Source organism: Monodelphis domestica, chromosome 6 (assembly GCF_027887165.1).
Source record: "Monodelphis domestica isolate mMonDom1 chromosome 6, mMonDom1.pri, whole genome shotgun sequence".
In the NCBI taxonomy this organism is placed as follows: domain Eukaryota; kingdom Metazoa; phylum Chordata; class Mammalia; order Didelphimorphia; family Didelphidae; genus Monodelphis; species Monodelphis domestica.
The window spans coordinates 299,677,675-299,700,652 of NC_077232.1; the positions used below are offsets into that span (position 1 = coordinate 299,677,675).

The 22,978-nt window shown below is 39.3% G+C and overlaps 1 long non-coding RNA gene across 1 annotated transcript; it reads right to left on the reverse strand.

Annotated features, from left to right (window-relative positions):
• Nucleotides 1-7,166: 7,166 nt before the first annotated feature.
• Nucleotides 7,167-18,097, reverse strand: LOC103105233 (uncharacterized). Its single transcript, XR_001622732.2, has 4 exons — nt 18,009-18,097; nt 13,748-14,109; nt 10,859-10,973; nt 7,167-10,202 (listed from the first exon to the last, which is right to left on the reverse strand). It is a non-coding gene; the product is annotated as an uncharacterized LOC103105233 (long non-coding RNA).
• Nucleotides 18,098-22,978: the final 4,881 nt, after the last annotated feature.

Consider the following 22,978-nt stretch of genomic DNA (forward strand, 5'->3'; position numbering starts at 1 on the left):
TCATCCACAAAGTTCAGGGCAAGTAGAGCATGCAAATAAGGAACTGTAAAAATAGACTCAAACTCTGGACTTCAATCCCCAGAAGCCCTTGTTCCACTTCCCCAGAATGCTTTGAATTCTCACGTGGGCCAAGATCGAGAAGGGATTTAAGCTGATTGCAAAGGCTTTTGGCTCTCTTTTTTGGACTTCCGTTTTGGACAGACATGGCTCTTTCCATAATGTAGGTGAGGTCTTGTCTAGGCCTCTCTGGCCTAGGCACATGTTTCTTATCCTGTATTTTCTTTAATCCTTAATCTTCAATAAACCTCTAAAAATATAATACTCCTTGCAGAGAGAAACTAATTTCTACCTGCCTCGGTCTCCCCTAATTTTAATCTTTACAGAACTAACGATTATGGTTGGGAAACTGTGCTGAAACTCATCTCAAATGGCCAAAGATTCTTCCCATAGCTTTGTTTTACCTACATACGAGAAAAAGAGCAGATGAGCAGATTTACATATATAATCCTATTAAATGCTCTTTGGACATGCTCCACTACAGGCAAAAACTTGTAAGACAGTCTATACATCTCTCTTAGGAGGAGATTGTCAACTTGCTTCTTACTTAAGTGCTTTACAACAAAGACTAAAAGAATTACAGGATATGGGAGTATTAATTCAAACTGGCCCTTTGAATTATTTTCATTATTACAAACCAGGAGATATGATATATGTAAAAAAATTTGCTAAAACATCAGCAACAAAAGAAAGTTGGTTAGATCCTTATACTATTGTGTTAGTATACTATTGTGTCTCCATCTTCTTCAATAAAAGTTTTGGGTAGAGATTCATGGTATCATTGTTCACATATAAAATTAGCACATGGCATTAATAATGAAAATGTACAAATCATTGAAGAAGAAGGAAATGAAGAAGAGATTGCAAAAAGTTAGAATCATCAGTCAAATTGAGTCTGCAGTGAAAAAAGATCAGTAAGGAGAGGACCATTCCTGTGGAAGAGGATAGAAGAGGATAATGCAGAAGAAGAGAAGAATTCAAGAATTAATGGACGGTGTTAAAAGACTGAAAATTTATAAATTTAAAAGACTTTGAGAAATTTGCAATGGAGAGGATTACAAGATAAATGGACTAATGAATTGATACTTTGGGGTAATGTATTATAGTACAAAATAACACATACCATTTATTCATATACAAATATATTTACTACTATGGAATTGCAGAATAATCATTCAAGAAGGAGGGGAGAAGAGAAGGAAAGATCAGAAGTAGGAGTAAGTATGTTGCATACAACAGTAATATAACTCTAACATAACAGTAACACTGATGTTAAAATAGCAAAACATGACATAGAAAAACTAACATAACAAAACATAAACACAAAATATGAACATGGTTAGGTTACATTGATTCACTACTTAAATGAGTGAAGCAATGTATAGTTAGGGTACTAACAGTGTTATAATTGGCTATAGATAAGTTAGTTACTAACAAAATATAGTTAGATACTTAGATTTAGTTTAAGTATAGAAATCTAGTTAGAAAGAAGAATTTTAAAGACAGGGATTAGTTAGGTAGGGTTAAGTAAATAAGATAAGAAAATTAGATGCTGACTTGTACTACATAATACGTTATGCACCACAAACATGACATTACATATCAAACAAAATTGTAAATAAATATGTAAATATATGTAAATAGGATTTCTAATAAGATTGTAAATGAATTGTATTGTATACATGTAACATGTGTGCATGTATGAAATGTACATGAGTATATACATGTGTGTGTATACACACATGTATAGCATGTGTGTATATATTATATGTATTACTATATGTGTGTATGTAAATTATGTGCATAGCTCACTTATATCTAGTGTTGCATGTATTTGCATAAGTGTGTTTAATGTTTTGTTTGATTTTTAGTGTAAAACTTATGCAATGTTGTGTTTATTGTAATTTTCAAATTTTTTTCTCTAAGCTTAATGTTAATGTACTGCAGTAGTAGTACACTTTTCTGTATTAGCTGATAAGACTATTTTGAGTTTGATGTTTGCATGGAAGTTATGTTCGTCTTTTGTTTGCTGTTGTTTGCTGTTTTGCTTTTGCTTCTGTTTGACATTTGTACTTGTTCGTTATTTAATTCCTTTTCCTCTTTCCTTGTTAAATTCCCTAGAATAGGTTAGTATTAGAGTAATATAGTTGAGTGTAGGTTGTTTATTTTGGGTAGATTTCTTAGTTTAGGTAATTGGTAAGTCTTTTAGATCTGCACAAATACAAAAATCAATTTTTGTTTTGTGCAAAAGGGGGGAATATAATAGGAAGAGGATGTTTTCAAAAGAACTGTGTAATGCAAATGTTAGTGATTGAGAGGAGCATGTGACAGAGAGTCACGTGGGAGCCTAAGGGTCAAGATCTGGGTAAAGATTCTAAGGTCCCAACAGTCTTGGAATTTCTCTCCTGAAGGACCTTGGGTTGGAGGTTTGAAAACAGGTTTCTGGCTTTTGGTGATACCAGCTGAAGAAAGAGGAATCTTTTGAACTGGCTGCTAGCAGCTAGAATAGAGGACAGAAGACCCACTTCTCCACTGGACCTGCTTTGGACAATTTTGATTGGATTCCACTTGTGAGATTTGGTGTTGGGGAAACTTATTGTTTTAGCTTAGATAAATTAGATTAAGATAGGTTTATAGAAATTAGAGTTAAAGATTAATTGTAATAATCCTCCTTACCCCTTTTCCTTTTTCCTTTCCCAAAAAAATAAACCTGATTTTTATGTTTCCTTCTTGTTCATTCCCCTACTAAATCCCACTATTACAAGACTCTAGCTCCTAGAGTTTTTCTACAAGGTGAGCCTTTTTATCATAGTTCCTTTCTTTTTTGTATCCCTATTTATTCACATTATCATCACTGAGATCTGTCCAAAATTTTCTTATCCACCAAATCATAGTCAACTGAGAAGATGACTAGTTCTTTGTCTGTTGTAGCCAGGATCTCTTCTTTTGTATTCCTCAGTCTATAACACAGCAAATTCAACTAAATCGTAACCATTAGTACTGTTTCAATACTTGTAAAATTTAAAAGTCCACTTGCCTTCTGTGTAGCCTTCCTGATAAATTCCATAATTGAATGTAGGGATTGTGTTGGGCTCTGGAGTCCCATGCCCTCAGAGCCATACTTTCTGCTGGCCACCTTGAAACTCTGAATTAGTCCTCTCCTAAAACCTCTCAAACAACAACAACAAAATTTCAGTTGCTACCCTCATAAGAGTAGGGGAAGATCAGAGTCATATTTTCTAGTGTGTAGTTCTGCTTCCCCTTTCAAATGAGATGTTTGTAAAGTACTCAAATACATAAGCATTTAATAAATGCTTGTTCCCTTCCCTCCTTTCTTCTTTTCTTCCTTCCTAGTTTGTTTTAATCTGCCTTTGTCTGAAGATTCTATTTCAGGCCCTTTCCCCACTGATGGCATCTTCCCCAATATGCTGCTCAAGTAAGATGGCACTGATTCCATCTCCAAGAATGAGAGGGTAGATGTTTCTGTGGTCCAGAGAAACATTAAAGGTAGAGAAAATTATTTTCAGGCTAAGATCCATCTTTAAGTGAAAGCTGGCCAGAGGACAGGTTTGGGGCAAGATTTATTCTCTTAGAGCAATTCAGCTTTAATGTTTATGAATTTAGAGTGGAGAAGAAGAATATGTAGCAGTCATAAAGCCATGGACTGAAAAGTTAGTGTCTAGAAGGGACCTTAAAGTCATCAAGACCATTCCCCTCATTTTTACAGATGGAGAAGATATCCTAGCCCAAAGTCATACAAGCAGTATCTAAGGTCGGATCTGACCCCAGGTCAATGGGCTTCAGAACCAGTGCTTTCCACTGAGTGTGTCCAGCCCAGGGTAATGGAGGAAAGGGTACCTATTGGGGAACCTGTCTTCTAGATAGCATCAGAGCTATCAGATCCATTGAGCACGTGCCCTCTTCCTCAGGCCCTTACCAGATGCTTCACAATCATGCCCATCAGGTTCCAGAATGTAGTCAGCCAGAGCTGGAGCACATGGACACATGATCATTTCAATGAAGTGTCTCCATCATTTCCCAATTAGGAACAGTCATTTGACTGAACAAGAGTTCTCTGTTCTCACTCCCCACAGAAGACAAGCTTCTGACTTAATAGGTTTCCTGAGGGTGCAGGAGAAGCTTCTTGAAGGTTGTTCTAAACGATTGTAAGATGGTTTTCCTGGGGTCTGACCACTGCACATACTACAGCTTCTTGGTGCCAAAGATGAGAGTTGGTGTCCACCAAAGGCACATGATAGCCCTCATATCAGAGTTATTAGTCCTCCTGGAACATACCTCATACACCTGGGATCTCACTATACAGCCCCAGGCTCCCTCCTGAGCTTCAGTCCCACATTTCTAGATTCCTAGAAAACATTTAAAATTCAATGTCCTTCAAGTGCCTCAAATTTGACATCTATCTACAATGGAGCATATTATCTAACCCCCCACACACACCTCTCTTTTAAACTTCCCTGTTTCCATCAAGGGAATCACTATCCTTCCATCCACCCATCTTTATTTTCAACTGGCTCTCTCTTAACAAACACATCCAGTTTTTCCCCAAATCTTGCTCTTATCTTTTCAAGCTCTTTCATACATGTCTGCTCCTTTCCCTCATGTAGCCCCCATTATAGGTTATGCTCTTAGTACCTTTCACATGGAGAATTGAAATTGCCTCCTAACTTGTCCCCCTCACTCAAGCCTCTTCCTCTCTCCTGGCCCCAACCACAGGCCTAACCATGTCATTCACCCATTCAGATTCCAGTGACTCCCCTGTTACCTGGAGGATCAAATATAAATGCTTCCATTTGTTAAACTCTCTTAACTACCTGGCCCAAACCTGACTCGTCAGCTTAATTACACATTACTCCCATTCCTGCACTTCATGGTCCAGAGACACTGACCTTCCTACATGATCCTCTGGGTCCCATTTCTGTGCCTTCACTCTGGCTGTTCCCTAAACCTAGAAAACACCCCCTCCTCCCTTCAGTCTTGTGAAATATCAACACCGACTTTGACAGGAAACCTTTCTTGACTTCCTTCTTCTGATGTTTGAACTCTATCCTCTGCATGTGTAGGGATATATCATCTCCTCTAATAGAAATGTAAGCCCTTTGAGGGCAAGCACTGTTTCATTTTTACTTTCCCCAGCTGGTACTGGATGGGTGCTTGTTGATTAAAGCAATGATTTATGAATTATAAAGAGCTTTACTTATACCTGTCTGATGGATGAGAAATCAGGGCTTTGAGAAAGGATGAGAAACAGAAATCTTTCTAACATTCCCATGGCTAACCAGGCAATCGGAGGCAGGGCAGGAATTTTCGTACAGACCTCTTATCTCCAAGTCCAATGCTGTTTTCATCATAACACATTTCCTCTGTTAATATTTGCTGTCACTATTATCAATTTATGTGGCATGGCCATCTGCTGAGTACTCTACAAAGAGGGAGCATAGAGGGTATTTTTTATTCCTGGAGAGGAAGGGATCGGGGTGAAGGTTGGGTTCCCTTCTCTGTTACAGATCTGGTTCAGGAACACTCAAGTCCAAAATTTTGCCTAGAGCCAATTATTCTGCCTTAAAGACACTTGGGTTATTTCAACTTACAGTGACCTTCATTGAAAAGTCCCTACAGTGAACATCTCTGGTTTGAAGGGACTTTAGTATCTACCACTATCATAGATGGTAAGTGGCAGTGATACTATTATACAGTGAGTAATTTGGGTGGGATGTAATCCTTCACATCTGGCATCAGAGGATGGGGATGTGAATCTTGACTCTAACAATTTTGAACAAATTACTTCTGATTTCCAGGCTTTCTTTCTCTGACACATCAGGATGGGATCTCTATGACCTCTTTCATTCCGGAGGCTATGTTCCCATGCATACCTTAGGGTTCACAGTATTTTTCCCCCTAAACCCTTACCTTCTGTCTTAGAATGTATTGGTTCTAAGGCAGAAGAGCAGTAAGGGCTAGGCAATGGGGGTTAAGTGACTTGCCCAGGATCATACAGCTAGGAAGTGTCTGAGGTCAGAATTGAACTCAGGACCTCCCATTTCTGCACCTGGCTCTCAAACTACTGAGCCACCCAGCTGCCTTCAAAGGGCTCACATTCTACCCAACTTGTAGACATACACTGGAAATAGTTTAATGAAGAAACTTTGGCATAGTGGATAGAATGCAGAACCTGGAGTCAGGAAGATGAGTCTTCCTGAGTTTGAGTCTGGTCTCAGACATTTAGCTCTGTGACCCTGGGCAAGTCACTTAACATTATAGCCTCAGCTCCACATTTGTAAAATGAGCTAGAGAAGAAAATAGCAAAGCAGTCCAGTAGCTTTGCCAAGAAAATCCCAAATGGGGTCACAAGGAATCATACAACTGAAACAAACAACAACAAAATTCTTGAACTCCGATATTTTACATGGATTTCACAAGTATTTTATGACTTCTAATTCCTAGGGCTTTGAAACTTCTAAATAATGTCAACCCTCACCCTTTTATCCCACTGAATGGCCTTACCACATCCCTAATTATCTCCTTGATCAGAGAATTTTCAGTGACCAAAACTCCACCAGCTCTTGGGGATACAATAGATCCCCAGTTGCTTTCCAGTACCTGTACTCAGGAGACTCATCTGGACACTGTTGTTATGCCATCACAATGGTCTCTCCCCAAAGCAATTATTACTATTCAGATACCAGAAGACCCCCTGGACAGAAAGAAACCAAAAACTTGGGGGAGTCCTACTGAAAATATCATTCAGTTAGAGAGATACCACATAACAAGATGAGTCCTTTGAAAATACAGATAGTATCCCCCAAAGAAGGGATATGAGAAGACACCCCTACCCCATTCCTCTGTAGAAGTGGGCGATCCCTAGTATGGAACTTGCATGTCATTTCACTCTTTCCAATGTGTTGCTCAGTTTTGCTGATTTTAAAAATTCTCTTCATGCTTTAAAAAAAAACTTTTTGTTATATGGAATAATTCAATGGGAGAGAAGAGGAAGCATACTAAGAGAATTTTTGGCAACATAAAACCAAAATATTTAAATAAAATTAATAATAATAAAATTTTATTCAAAAATAGAAATTAGAACCTCCATGAACTGATATGGAGTGGAAGGAGCAGAACCAGGAAAACATTGTACACAGAGACTGATACACTGTGGTACAATCGAATGTAATGGACTTCTCCATTAGTGGCAATGCAGTGACCCTGAACAACCAGAGGGGATCTATGAGAAAGAATACTATCCACATCCAGAGGAAAAAATGATGACATTTTTATAACCCAGTGGAATTGTTTGTTGGTTCTGGGAGGGGAGAGGGGAAGAAAATAAATCATGGAAACAGGAAAAAAAAAACAAAAATTAAAATAGAAATGAATAATGTAGGGGCAGCATGCAATTGATCAAGTTGCTGTAATGCTCCATTCTTGAAGAGGTCACTGTCCTTTCAAGTTCTTATGCTTTTATGTTCCCCAAATGAGAAAATGACAAGCAAGTTACTCTCAAAATGTAGATTCTTTATCAGTAGAACTAGCAGGTCCTCATTCCAATTTCCCAGTGTAAACATGGCAATCCAAAAAGCTAAATGCTGGTATCGTGGCTTGAATACGATTACGTCTAGCACGTTAAGACAGGCATCAGTTGTCAGCCTTGGTTTTAACCTTTGGCTATGGTCCATTGTAAAACCAAGATGTATACAAGGGAAAAATCACTACAAGAGAAATGGCATAGACCTAAAGTCAGGAAGTCTTGGTTCAAATCTCAACTCTGACACTTACTATGTAACTCTAGGAACATCTCTTAACATCTCTGGTCCTCAGTTCTTCATCTGTAAAATGAGTACGTTGCACTAGACAGCCTCTAGGAATCCCCTTCCAATGCTTCTAAACTTATCCTAAGAAATGGATGCTTGGCAGCAGGTGAAGCAAGCATAGACTTTTACATTTAAAGCATCTGCTCTAAAAGCACACAAATAGTCTGTTGTAAAATAATACAACACTGAATTTCATAATCTACTGAGAGATACTAGATTTCTCAATTAGAAGAGTTGATTATGAAATCCAAAATGTCATTTTGATAAGGCATGCCAGATATTTGTTAGACATAATCCAAGAGCCTGGCACAACTTATGAGAGATATATAATAAGATTACTGGAGAACTGGGAACAGTTTTCTTTATCTGAACCATCCCCACCTTCCTTCTCCCAATCACCAAGGTAAACTCATGAAATATATTCCCTCTCATCAAGGCAAGGGAGAAAAGACAATTGGTGAAACCAAGGTGTTAGGGGTGGGGATGGGGCTGAGGACCAGTGTCATGCTCTATCTGCTCTCTAGGTCTGTTGACTATACAAAGTTGTGTATCAGTAAGTCAGGGTTTGTGCAATCTACCAAAGTATTGAATATGCACATGCTTTGTGCTAGGTTTTCTGCTAAGCTCTAGTAACAAAATTCAGTAAAATAGTGCATTTAGCGAGTGCCTATGGAACAAATAACTTCTTACTTCCCTAATGACAACAAAGACTACTGTAATAATTACTTAAAAAGGAAAAAAAATTCTAGACCTTTTTCCAACCTGGGCTGAACACACCCAACAGGGCTGCTGGCAATAGTCACATTGAAGAATGCCAGGTGTATTTACTTAAGGATTTACCTCAGGATTTTTTGAGTCATAGACTTAATACAGGAAGTGTTTGGGTATTTGTCCAAACCCTTTTGGATTTAAAAAAATTGAAATGTAATTCATTTTCAAGTCCCATTTTTTTTAAAGAACTATTATTTCTTACTGGCATCTACGTCAAGGCTAAGATTGCCAGTTACCACTCTCTAAGAATGTTTGCTGTTGAATTGAGAAAATGAAAATAGGGAAGAGTCAGGGAAAATACACCTGTTCCTCCCCTCTTCCCCACATACACTGCACTCATGAACATTCCTTTAAGGAACAAAAGGCAGCATTTGTGAAGAGTGCCTTAAGATTTGCTAAGTGTTTTACAAATATTGTCTCACTGTTCCTCACACCAAACCCAGGAGGTAGGTGCTATTAATATCATCATTTTACAGATGAGAGAACTGAGGCAGAGAGCAAAAGAGAGTTGTCCTGAGTCACACAGCTACAAAGTGTCTGAGGTGGGTCTTGAGCTTATAAATCTACCTGATCTAAGGCTGGGGCATTATGGCACCCTCTAGCTGCCTGACATTGCCTACCAAGCTAGCACAGTATCAAAGAATGGGCTGATTCAGCCTTCTTTGTAATATTAAGGGTAATAGGATAACTAATACCAGGATCTTTTAGGGAAAAAAAGCTAAAAAAAACAAACTCTACTCATGATTTTATTTATTCTGAATCTATTAGAATGTAAACCTCTTAGGGCAGGTAGATGGCTCAGTGGATAGAAAGTCAGGTCTGCAGACAGGGAGGTCCTGGGTTTGAATCTAACCTCAGATACTTCTTAGATGGGCGATCCTGGGCAAATCACTCGACCTTAATTGACTAGTCCTTACTGTTCTTCTGCCTTAGAGCCAATGCACAGTATCAATTCTAAGACAGAAGGTAAAGGATTTTTTAAAAAATGTAAATTACTTAAGAGTACAGAATATTTTTTTTTATTCAAACAACAAAATTTATTAAGGACCTATAGTGTTTGATACCTTAGGGATAAATTCTAGGCTCTGATAAACTGGTAAAAGTTTAGCAGAAGACCAAGGATGGAGGAAATGCATTCAGGACATGATTTTGCATTTAATCTTCATTATTAACATCTTCTCCATTCAAGTCTGAGCAATAACAATAAATCAACCCCTGATTTATAGCATTTGTCCATTTTTATGGTACAAATGGTCACACTAAAACTTTAACAATCAGCCCTTCAGCATTAGTTTGAGCCGACTCTACTATACCCTCGTGTCTAAGTATCATAACTTTCAGACGGTAATTTGAGTTTCTTTGGTGTATGAACAGTTTAAAGAGGCAAGCACCTATTTTCATTTGAGTTATTCAGATTCGGAGGAGGTTAAGAAGATTATTTTATAAAAAATCTCGTGGGATCTTCTGTTTGCTTCCTACTTGTTGGAGAGAGAGTATCTTTGGAGACCATAGCACTGCTGGTCCAAGTGCCCTAGAAAGCAGGATCTCCTGAATCATAAGAGAAAGTCAAGTAAGATTCACCTATTACCTTGTGACTGGTCATCAGGACAATTCTATTCCGTAGTGTGATGGCTAATAAAAAGCTGTTATGGGGTAAATATTATTGGTGGAGGTCGATGAAAGTTGCGGAGAGCTGTTTTGGTAAACCAGCATCCTTATTAATTTGGAAGAGAAGTAGAGATAGGAAATAGGATAGTATGTCTCTTAATCCTATACTAAATCTTAAAACCCAAATCCTACACTAAAATCTCTAAAGAACCCTACTTCTTTCTTTTTTTTTAATATATTTTATTTGATCATTAAGAACCCTACTTCTAACTGCTGTTCTTGGCAGAATCTTCTTTCCCAGTAAAGCAGGCCTATCTGGGCCTACCCTGTCTAACATATTAAATTCTCTATCTTAACTAATTGATGAACTTAATTAAAAGTCTTTAACTTCTCCAACCCAGTATCTAGAAACAAACTGTCAAAAGTAACTGTCAGATCCTCTTGATATAGAGTCACTGACGCCACCCTGATCTCTCCGAAGCCAGAGAGAAGGATCCTCTTAATTGAATTTTTTTTCCCTTTTATAATTGGTCTTTTAAAAAATTTTTGTTGTTTTGTTTTCTTTTGTTTTTCTTTTCCCCCTCTTTTTTAATTACCTTTTGATGATTCTCTTGAGTTCTGTGCTTGGACATCAAATTTTCTGTTTAGGTCTGGTCTTTTCTTTATGCATGCTTGGAATTCTTCTATTGTGTTGAATGACCATACTTTCCCCTGTAAGAATATAGTCAGTTTTGATGGGTATTTGATTCTTAGTTGTAGACCTAGTTCCCTTGCTTTCTGGAATATCATATTCTATGCCTTTTGGTCCTTCAGTGTGGATGCAGCCAGATCCTGCGTTATCCTCACTGTAGTTCCATGTTATCTGAATGGCTTCTTCTTGGCAGCTTGTAATATCTTTTTTGGTCTGATAGTTTTTGAATTTGGCTATAACATTCCTGGGTGTTGTCAGTTGGGGGTTAAATACAGGAGGTGATCTGTGGATTCTTTCAATCTCCACTTTCCCCTCTTGTTCTAGGATATCGGGGCAGTTTTCCTGAATAATTTCCTGTAGTATTATGTCCAGGCTTTTTTTTTTGTCATGGTCTTCTGGTAGACCAATGATTCTTAAATTATCTCTCCTTGAACGATTTTCTAAATCTTCTGTTTTGTGAATGAGATGCTTCATATTTTCCTCAATTTTTTCATTCTTTTTGTTTTGTTCTATAGTGTCCTGCTGCCTTGTGAGGTCACTTAATTCCAGTTGTTGTATTCTGGTTCTTAAAGACTGGATTTCATCCCTGGCTTTTTGGTCATCCTTTTCCTTCTGGTCTGATTTTCTTTGAAGGTCATCTTTCATCCTCTTTACCTCATCTTTCATCTCCTTTGCCTCATTTTCCATCTGGTTGATTTTGGCTTTCAAGACACTATTTTCTCGTTTTAGTTCAAGTGCCTCTGTTTCCAGATGACTTATCTTAACTTTTAAGATCTTCTCCCAATTGTCTTCAACCTCTCTTAATTGTGTTCTTCCACAGCCTGTATCCAACTCGCTGGGATTTCTGATTTATCGTTTGCTGATCTCTCCCCCTCTGTTCAATTTGCTGAGTAGAAACTGTCTATTGTTTCTTTCTTCTTTTTCTGTTGTTTGCTCAAATTCACCCCTTCTTTACTCCCTGTATTTGTCTGTGCTCTTGCTCCTCTCATTTTTTTGGTTTTGGGGGCTTCTGTCAGTCTCCCCTCTTGGGAGTTTTAACAGGAGATCTCTCGGTGTAGTCTCTGGTGGAGGTTTGTTGGGGTTTGAGCTTCCCTGTCCTCTGGAGGCTTTTGATTAGATTAAAGTCCAGTAGTCAATGAGGATGGGTGTGGAGCCTGGGCTTCCCTGAGTTCTGGAGACTTTTGATGGGATTAAGTTCAGCTTAGTTGGGTTGGGTGTGTTCTGAGTCCAAAAGTTCCTGGAAGGCTGGAGCAAATATGGAGGATCTCCACAGCTCTAGCCAGGTGCCAGGTCTATGCTCCCTCTCTAGCTCCTTCCCTCCATCTGTGTTGGATGCTCTGAACTTGGCACAGCTTTGCTTGCAAGGTACACCCTCCAGACCATCATCTTTGCCCACCCAGAAGTTCCCACTGCTGCTGGAGTCTCAGTGCTCTGGGTGGGAGAGGGGATGGGTCCTGGGACCTTCCTTCTGTCTTCCCCTTAAACCTGAGTGTTCTTGGATTCCGGCTTTTTGGGGGGGGCATACCTTTTGAATTAAGTCCAGCAGGAGAGTTCCTTGGCTCTGTCTTGTTGTTAAGTTTGTTTTTCAGTCCCCTAGGAGCATTCAGTTTGTGATTGGTTAGGAAGGGTATTCAGAGATCTGAACTTCTGCTCCTTCTAGGCTGCCATCTTGACTCTGCCTCTAATTGGTCTTTTAAATTGATGGAGGATGAGAGCTATATCTTCTGCTTCTTAAAGCAACTGAGTGATATTAATAAAACTTCCTTTAACATAGAACTTCTGATCTTAATGAGACAGAGTGAACTTAATAAAACTCCATATAATAATAGGTAATGTTCTCCTCCAGCCAAAAAAGGGCACCATGGTCCTCCTGTTCTACCACAGAAGAACATTCTGGTTCACTGGTACCCAGTATGGCAATAGTAGGAGATCTGTCTTTCTGAAGACTCAGAACTTGTAATTGGAGAGGAGCCAGAGGTCAGAATAGTTATGGTGCGTAAGGAGGCAGGTAGGCCAATCGGCTGTTCTTTACTCAAGCTAAATTTACCCATTCAGCTTTCCTGGGAGTTGGAAGGGGGAATGAGGCCAGTGACTGTAGGTAAGATTAAGTTTTTCTGTTAATTACTTTCATCTGACAATTCACAATACCAGTGGTGAGATTTATAGCTTCTTCCTAAGAAATGACAACACTCTTACTCCCAAGCATCCTTTGCTTGACCAATCTAAGACCTCACAACCTGTTAGTTATTTTCTGGCAGAGGAGTTACAGTTCATAAAACACTCAACAAAGATGTGGCAACTTGTGAGTTAGGATGACTGTGCATGCAAGGCAGGGAGGCATTACTTCAGGAACAACTGAAGCAAGCTGTGTCAATAGGAAGAAGCTGCTGAAACAAATGAGCTTCTTTCTTTTTGGGTAGAGTAGTTCAAGTACCTAGTTAACAATGGCTTCCAAAATGGTTGCAATGGGCATTTCAATCACATTTCCTTTTTTTTTTTAGGAATCATGAGTGGGCCAAAATGTCAAATGGTTAAGTTTAGTTTCAGTTAAGACTATTTTTAAGGAACTCTGTTTTGATTCAGTTGCTCAATTATTTAGATGTAAGGGGATTATTGTCTTTTAAGATTCTAGGAGCCTTATTTCATGAGTTAGGATCCCATGCAACTCTAAGATAATGAGTTATTGATCGGCATGAGTACACATGCTTTTCACCTCTTCTATGACAGATCACATCAGTGTAAGAATTCCCTGTGCTAATGAAATCATAGATCTGGATCTAAAACAATAAATTACCTAGGTTGTAGAATACTTCCATCTCATTCCAAGGGCCTGGCTCATCATTCCAGTCTTATTAAAATCTCTGGTAGTCCAAAAGATGCTGCTTGATTCAGTGTATAAGGATAGCCTTACTGTCTTTGAATCATTTTTCTCTCCTATATTCTTGCCAGTTGGGTCCATGCTCTGTAAGGACAGGCCACTCTCTCTACCCAATAGAACATCCTCTTTGACCAGTTCAAAAAAAATGATGCAGGATCACTCCCTTGGAATGATATCACCCATATCTCTAGGAGTCATCACAGCCAAGTGAATGACAGTACTCTCACAGGACAAGCAGTAGAGGTTGCCAGATGACATGTCTCCACTAAGTGAGCAACCTAAACCAACAAGAGAGAAAACAGCTGCCATGAGCCAATAATGCAATGTTTGAATGCTTATGACATGTCTTTGAAGATCTGTAGTGGAGGCAGAGGAAGAGATGGTACCTGCCATACTTGGGAAATTTACAATCACTTTGGAGTGGCAAAAGATGAAGTTATAGGAGAGCCTGTGTGTTATACACAGACATAGTAAAACAATAAGTGCTATGGGAAGTTGGGATAAGAGTCCATGGTGCCAGAGGTCACTTTGGGTTAGCATCAAAGAAAACTTCTCAGGAAAGATGGGAAATGAGCTAATGTTTTTTTTTTTTTTTAAACCCTTACCTTCCGTCTTGGAGTCAATATTGTATATTGGCTCCAAGGCAGAAGAGTGGTAAGGGCTAGGCAATGGGGGTCAAGTGACTTGCCCAGGGTCACACAGCTAGGAAGTGGCTGAGGCCAGATTTGAACTTAGGACCTCCCGTCTCTAGGCCTGGTTCTCAATCCACTGAGCTACCCAGCTGCCCCCGCTAATGTTTTTTTTAATTAAATTTTATTTTTCAATACACAAAAATCTTTATTCCTTCCCTCCTGCCACCACCAACCCTTGCAATAGTCAAATAAAAACACTTTTTGATATTATATGTTTTGGCTAACTCTTAAAGGATGAGTGTGAAGTAGACAGAAGACAGGACTTTCTAAGAAAGGGTCACAACATGAGCCCAAGGCTGATGATTGAGCAAAACTTGGTCATAGACAATAAAACTAGACCAAACAGTTTTTTACTGGGAAGGAGAGAAAAGAGGAGGATGGGAAAGGAAAATAAGGGCAAGTTTTCTCCTCCAGAAAGTCATGCAAGCTTACAAAGATTTTCTAGGGGGCAGCTGGGTAGCTCAGTGGATTGATAGCCAGATCTAGAGATGGGAGGTTCTAGGTTCAAATCTGGCTTCAGACACTTCCTAGCTGTGTGACCCTGGGCAAGTCACTTGACCCCCATTGCCTAGCCCTTACTGCTCTTCTGTCTTAGAGCCAATACACAGTATTGATTCCAAGAGGGAAGGGAAGGGTTTCAAACAAACGAACAAACAAACAGAAAAACAAAGAATCTCTAGGCAGAGTGACAAATATCTTACATAGAAGGCTAGTAGTCACAAATGGCAAATGCCCACTGAAGTCAGTAGATGGCATTTTGGTTTTAACTGTGAGGCATACATTTGCTCATTGGATTTATAGTCAAAGGAACCAAGTTTGAATTCTTGCCCGGATGACCTTGGGGAGACCACTTTTGCTCTTGCCTTCACTTGCCTTCACTTCCATGAGGCAGCACGCACAGTCCAGTGGAATAAGAGAGCTGACCTAGCTTGCTGAATTCCCTTTCAACTCTTAAGAGTTGGGCTAATTGATCTGGGGGTAGGAAATAAAGAAAAAACCTGACCCACAACAATGAACATGTGCCGTATAGACTAGAATCAACTGACAAGAAAGGGAGAGTAAACCAAATGGGCTTTGAATAAGTTCCACAAGTTGAGCAGTGAGTTAAGCAGGCTTTGGGTTAAACTCTGTAACCATTCCAATCAGCACCTCAGGAGCCTCAACCAGAGCTGCAGTCCATTGGCTTTTCCTCAGGAAGCACAGCTCCCGCACTTGCTTTGCTCAGCCCTCATGTCAGCGGAGACAGACCATTGGGTATAGGTAGAATGGAAGTTATTTGGGGATCATTTGTAAACCTTAAGACTGATTCTGAATTTCATTCGTGGTTTTACGATGAAGAAGCGGCAGCAGGATATAAGACTGTAAAGCTACCTAAGAGTTGCCGAGTTGGAAAGGCTCTCACCAGCCAGTAATGGAGACTGATAATCATCCGAAATGTGCTGAGAGTTTTTGATTGAAATTTCACAATAAAAAGGCCTGTCTCCCAAGCAGCCCATCCTGTCTTGGTTTGGCTCCAAATGTTAGAACAAGAAGTAATGGGAAATTGCAAAAATGCAGAGTTAGAATGAGATTTCTTCAGTTTATCCCCAGTCTAAGCCACAACTATCAGATCCCTCATCCCTTAAAGTCTTTTCTCCTCCTGGTCCTAAATCCCCCGTTTCCTTAACCTGCTTTAGGAACAGGATTGCTAAGTGGTACAGTGGATAGAGGGACAGGCCCAGAATCAGATTCATCTTCCTGAATTCAAATCCGGCCTCAGCTACTTACTATAGCTGTGTGGCACTGGGCAAGTCACATAACCCTGTTTACATCAGTTTCCTTATCTATAAAATGAGCTGGAAAAAAATGGCATACCACCCTAGGATCATTGTCAAGAAAACCACAAATGGGGTCACAAAGAGACAGACACAACTGAAAAACAACTGAACAAAACTAACAAATGAGGGGTGGTGTTGCTGGGGACAGAGTTTACCGAGAATTTAGAAAAGCTTTTGATGAGACTATTCTCATGAAGAGACATGTGAACAAGACTGGAAGAATTAAAGGGATTCAGACTTGTTTTTATGGTCAGACTAAGACTGGTTAACAGTTCAATGTGAACATGACCAAAGTTCTCCAGTGGAGTACAAAGCAATAAAGTGATCTGAGCTTGGCCTCATGATGCTCAACATTTTCCCTGTGCCTTAAATGAAGGCCTAGGTGGCATGCTCACCAAATTTGCAGACAATGCTAAACTAAGGGGCTAGCTTGTGTATGACAGCCAGAATCCACAATGATTTGGAAAACTGGAGCACTGGGCTGAATCCAGTAAGATGAAACTCAATAGGGAAAAATCCAAAAGCCTTTCACTAGGGTAGAAAAATTGAACATACAAGTGAAAGATGGAAGGGACTTGGACAATAGTTCTGAACAAAAATCTGGAGGTTTTAATGGATTGAGAGCTCAATATGACTTATGGTTCTGACACAGCTACATAAACTAATGTAATCTTAAGCTCCAGTAAGCACAGGTTCCTGGAATATGGAGAAGATGATCCCACTGGGTTTTGCCTTCACTAACTCATTGAAAATATCACACTCAGTTCTGATGGCCCCAACTTAAGAAAGAAAAGCTAGAGAGTGCGCAGAGGAGGGTAACCAGAATGGAGAAAGGACTCAGATCCTGCCATATGTTTCATTAAAGGAAGTACACATGTTTATCCCTGAGAAGAGAGACTCGGGGGAACTCAGGGATGAATGGATTCTAATTATAGATGTATTTCAAGGGCTGTTATATAGCTTACATGATTATAATTGTTTTGGTTGGTCCCACAAGACAAAAACAGCAGCAATAGGGAAAAATTGCCATGAGGATAAGTCGGAGTTGATATCAGGAAAATCTTCTAACCACCAGTGTTCTTCCAAAGTACAATGTGCTGACTGAGAGGTTTCTCCTCTGATTGGGGTTATACTGTGGGATCCTTTCAGCTATAGGTGAAAACAGATGATTGCTGAGGTTCCTTCCTACTCTCTAATTCAGTGAATTTAGTGGTATTGCCAAATGCTTTGACAGTTAGCTATATTTCTTCTTTCCCTCCCTCTTTCTTTTCCTTCCTTCCTTTCTATCTTTCTTCTTTCCAATACCTGTGACTTCATTGTCATGGGGAATTCCTGTTGAGAAAATTACCTCTTTGGTGCACAACTTGGCCTTCTCTACAATTCAGTCTTCAAGAGTTTCCCCTCTCCTCTACCCTCCCCACCAGTATTTCAAGGTTAGTTGAGTTTGCTGGTGTCAAACTGTCATTAAGTGTAAGGAGGCAAGTCTTTCACACTCAAAGGTTGGCTCTCAAGAGAAAGAAAGAAAGAACCTTTATTCTCAGTTTGGCTCTGAATTTAAATCCCATTCCCTATGGATTTAGCTCTATAAGGATTACTTGTTTAGACAAAGTTTGCTGCTTTGGTCCAGATTTTTTTAAACACGCTAAAGGTAAAATCTTTAGATCTGACCTTCACATACACGCTGCTTTGGGATCACAGCCAGATTCAGAACTGGTGACAACCCTTTGTCCAAGTGTAACACTATATAAGCTACTTTGTACTGTGCAAAAGATAAGCTACTGTGATGTCACAGAAGCTTGAGGAGTTGTTAGGCAGATACCCATGCCTCTGTGCTGCTCCCCTAAGTAAACGTGGGAGGGAAGATCCTGGGGGCCTTAGAAATATCAGCTAAGATCCCAAATCTAGAAGAATTTAAGCTACCAGATTGTTTCAGCCAACACTCAACTGCCTGTATACCAGAAGGTAAGAGAAATATCTCCTCTGGGCAAGCATCCTTGTAGTTTTTTGAGTGAATGGAGGAGAGCAGATGAAGAACTACAGGAATCTGGAAAACATATGGGATTACTGCCTGCTATTTCAGAGAAACACAGCTGATTTATTTTTTTAACATTATTTTATTTGGTCATTTCCAAACATTATTCATTGGAGACAAAGATCATCCGCCCCCCCACCTCTCCCCTAGCCAACACGCGATTCCATTGGGTATCACATGTGTCCTTGATCCGAACCCATTGCCATGTTGTTGGTATTTGCATTAGAGTGTTCATTTAGAGTCTCTCCTCAGACACGTCCCCTCAACCCCTGTAGTCAAGCAGTTGCTTTTCCTCGGTGTTTTTACTCCCACAGTTTGTCTTCTGCTTATGGATAGTGTTTTTTCTCCTAGATCCCTGCAGATTGTTCAGGGACATTGCAATGACCCTAATGGAGAAGTCCATTACGTTTGATTGTACCACAGTGTATCCGTCTCTGTGTACAATGTTCTCCTGGTTCTGCTCCTTTCGCTCTGCATCACTTCCTGGAGGTTGTTCCAGTCTCCATGGAATTCCTCCACTTTATTATTCCTTTTTGCACAATAGTATTCCATCGCCAACATATACCACAATTGGTTCAGCCATTCTCCAATTGAAGGGCATCCCCCCCATTTTCCAATTTTGGGCCACCACAAAGTGCAGCTATGAATATTCTTGTACAAGTCTTTTTCTCCATTATCTCTTTGGGGTACAGACCCAGCAGTGTTATGGCTGGGTCAAAGGGCAGAAAGTCTTTTATCACCCTTTGGGCATAATTCCAAATTGCCCTCCAGAATGGTTGGATCAGTTCACAACTCCACCAGCAATGAATTAGTGTCCCTACTTTGCCACATCCCCTCCAGCATTCATTACTTTCCTTTGCTGTCATGTTAGTCAATCTGCTAGGTGTGAGGTGATAACACAGTTGATTTAAAGGAATTTCATCTTCTTTATGGGCCTATAAGTGACATGGTTTAAATGCTATTTTAATGCCACTTTCAAAAGTACCCCAAGATCTCCCTCTTTTTTCTTCCCAAAGTGCCAGGTACTTTTATTTCTGCAAGCATCTAACTTTATAAACAACTCAAAAGCCATTTGACCAAACTTTAGACCCTAGAAAAGATTTCAGTCACAATGCAAGGAGAGAGGAATGACTTTTATTTAAAAAATTTCAATTAATAAAAATCCATTTTTTCTCCTGTCAATCCCATTTCAAAGAAAAGGGGGAAAAACACTTGTGTAACAATTTTTCACTGTCAAACAAAAGAAATTGTTTAATTAACCATGGGAAAAAAGTCTCAGTGTGCATCATGAGTTCATCACCTCTCTATCAGGATGTAGGTACCATGTTTTTATCAATAAATCCCCTGGAACAGTTTATTGCATCAGTTAGTTAATTCTTTCAAAGTTGATTGTCTTTACAACTTTGTATAAAATGTTCTCTTGGTTCTGCTCACTTCTCACAAATCTTCCCTGATTTCTCCTAGATAATTCCTTTGATAATTTCTTTTCAGCACATTAGTACACCATTAAATTTATATGCTATAATTCATTCAGATGGACTGGAAAATGTGGCAGTTTAATAGACACTCTGTTCTTTCTGTTTGGTATTCACTTGACCTAAGACTAACTAAAAAAAATCTGACAGACATGCCAGTTATGTTCTTGTTCAAGTCACTGACAAGGTTACATAGCATCAGAACAAGCAGCGATCTATGTAGCACTCTGCTAGAGTCACTAATGTACTAGTAATGTTCAAGTCCAGTCAACCAGGCACAAAAACTTGCTACAAGTGACACTTGGGCAAGTCACTTAGCCCTCTGAGCCTCAATTTCCTTATCTGTAAAATAAAAGCTAATCAACTATATGTCATCTAAAACTCCTCCTAGCTATAAAGCTTTGATGTTGGGAAATGCCCATCTAAAGACCAGCCATGTGCAGCATCGTGAGAAGGAAATTTGTATTAGATAGGACTGTGTCAAGAAGCAACTTGGAATCACCACATGGAAATGGGAATGCTGGCCAGATCCCTCAGACATAGGTAATTCTAAGCCTTGCTCAAAGTCCATACACACAGCACCTGTCAACCCAGATGGGCCATCCATACATCTAGCTTAATCAGTCCAACTATAGGTCACCATCTGGACTAGCGTTATTGATCTAATTCATTTTTCCTGATTATAGATAGTTAGACCAGACTTGTGAGTTGCTGCCAGGACTCCCTATGCTCCTAGCTGAGGACATTAGAATGATCTAGAAGGTCTTACTACACATAGGGAGGAAATCCCTTCCCAGATGAGGTCTGCTGGATGTTTTCTGACAGTGGTCAGTGGTTAGTACAAATGGTACCATTTTGTTACCTAACTGGAGACATGATCAATTTAGCCACCATTTAGTCCCATGTGATCTTAGTTAAGTGCTTGACCATAGTGGACAATTGAGTATTTTTGTGGATGACACGCAGAGATATTACCCCACACCACCACCACCTTGCCCCCTGCAAACTTTCCTTCAGGTAATCTGCTGAATTCAAAGAGTAGAAGAAGAGAGACTGATCCTGGAGGAATGGAACCTAATCTATGTGAGCCTAGAGTGCTTAGCTGCTTCTCTTGTTGGAGGAATGACTTAAAGCATAATTTCCTTTTTTTTTAATTCAGCATCATTGTTTTTAGATACTCAGTATGTGATCTTTCCCTTATCTGTGAGACCCAAGGAGTGAGTGGTTTGCTTGAGAAAAGTTGAGGAAAGTCCACTGGTTTCCTCAAGGTTTCCCCTAAATATTCAAATGGGATATCCTCAGAAATCACAGATAAAAGCAAATCTAGGCATTGTTGTCTTGACAGTCAATGGATATCTCACCACAGTCTGGTTTTTCCATGCTTGCTTCCAATATCGATTTCACCTGTAAGATGTTGGTATGGCCATTCTTCCCAAATTCATCTACCTACCTGATAGCTGTATTTTCTTATGAAGAACAGCAGCAGCCAGGATATGAGATTCCAAGAATGCTGGTTTAGCATTCACCAAGATAAGACACAGTGCTGGGATTACCAACTGAGCAAAAAGAAAGTGTTCCTGCTCTCAAAGACCTTCTATCCAACTGTAGGAAGGTGACACATAGTAGGGAGCTAGAAAGCAGAACAGTGGGGAGTAGGGGGTTAAGAAGTTATCCTGGGAACAAAGTGGAAACTGGGAGGAATTCTTCAATCAGAAACCTGGGATGATCTTCCCTTGTTAGCTTTCACGTCAAGCTTTCAGATGATTCATTTCCTCCTTTTGGACTACTTCTGGCTTTATGTGGCAACATCCTTCTTCTCTACTGTTTTAGAAATGAGTATTCTAAATGGACATCCTACTTGCATGTCATCTCTCCAAATGACTAGGAAATAAAAGGTTAGCTGGATGAATTGGTTTCTCAGATTTTTTTTTGGACTTTCTGGCAAGTCACATGAGTTTAATGTCTATAGAATGGTCGTAATTGGGACATCTTACCCATTTCCCATTGTCTTAACAAGCAGCTTGTCTATATACATCAGACTGCAGCTTTTAACAGCAGCATTAACAAACCTTTATCCTATTTTTTTTAAACCTTTTAATCAATAATTCTGTAATCTGAGCACAAAAAAATATTCAGAATGTAAATTAACTTTGGTAGAAAAACTCATAGAACCAGCCTCTTCATTTTATGGAGGAGGCAATCAAGGGTCATTGAGGGTTAGTGACTTGCCCTAGGTTACTTGTCCATAGTAGTCAAGGCTAGAGTGGGAATTTGAACTTGTGTCCTGTGATTCCAAGTTCAGCCCTCTTTCCACTAATATTTTTTAATGTATTCAATTTTATTTTGTTTGCATTGCCAAATCTTCTCCCTTTTCCCCTTCCCCAATTCATTGAAAAAGCAAGAAGAGATAATCTGTTACAAAAAATTTCAGTTATCCAAAACAAATTAGCCCCACTAAGATTTAGTTTGTTGATTTTTTAATGTGTGCAAGGCACATCCCGAGCCATTCTGACTTTTTTTTTTAAGAAGTTAATCAAGATTTGAGTCTTTATCATCGTCTAAAGAGCTTTTTGTTCATTATTTACTCAAGACAATTATAAAAAGTTAGTATGTATATATAATGTATATGTGTGTGTATATATAAACGATAGAGACTAAGAAATAGGAAAGAAATTCATTTAATAAAACATTGTTTTGCTTGGAAATTGGATAAGCACTAGATGAAAATTAGATTGACACAATATGCCATCATAATTTCAGGTGGATCATGATATAAAGTAGAAGAAACTTCTTTAGATACCAAAGAAATACACAATAGGCATTTTACAAATGTAAAAAACTGGTTCAGAGGTGGTGAATTTTCCCCAGTCAAATGTGAGCTCCCCATTATAGATGGGATTCCTGTCTACATCCTGTAGGCATGTAAGGGATAAGGGATAGAGAAAAAGTATGAATTGGCTTTAAAAGGAAAGCAGGAGAATTTAGACATGAACCCTGGGAAAAGATTCTGAAAGGAGAAAAGGATCTTGGGAGTTCTTACTGGCATTAACTGTCTCTCCTGACCTAGCTTTCTACTGAGCTTAGTAAGGTGGATCGTTACTCTGGCATCCCCTGGGAAAACCTAATCTTCT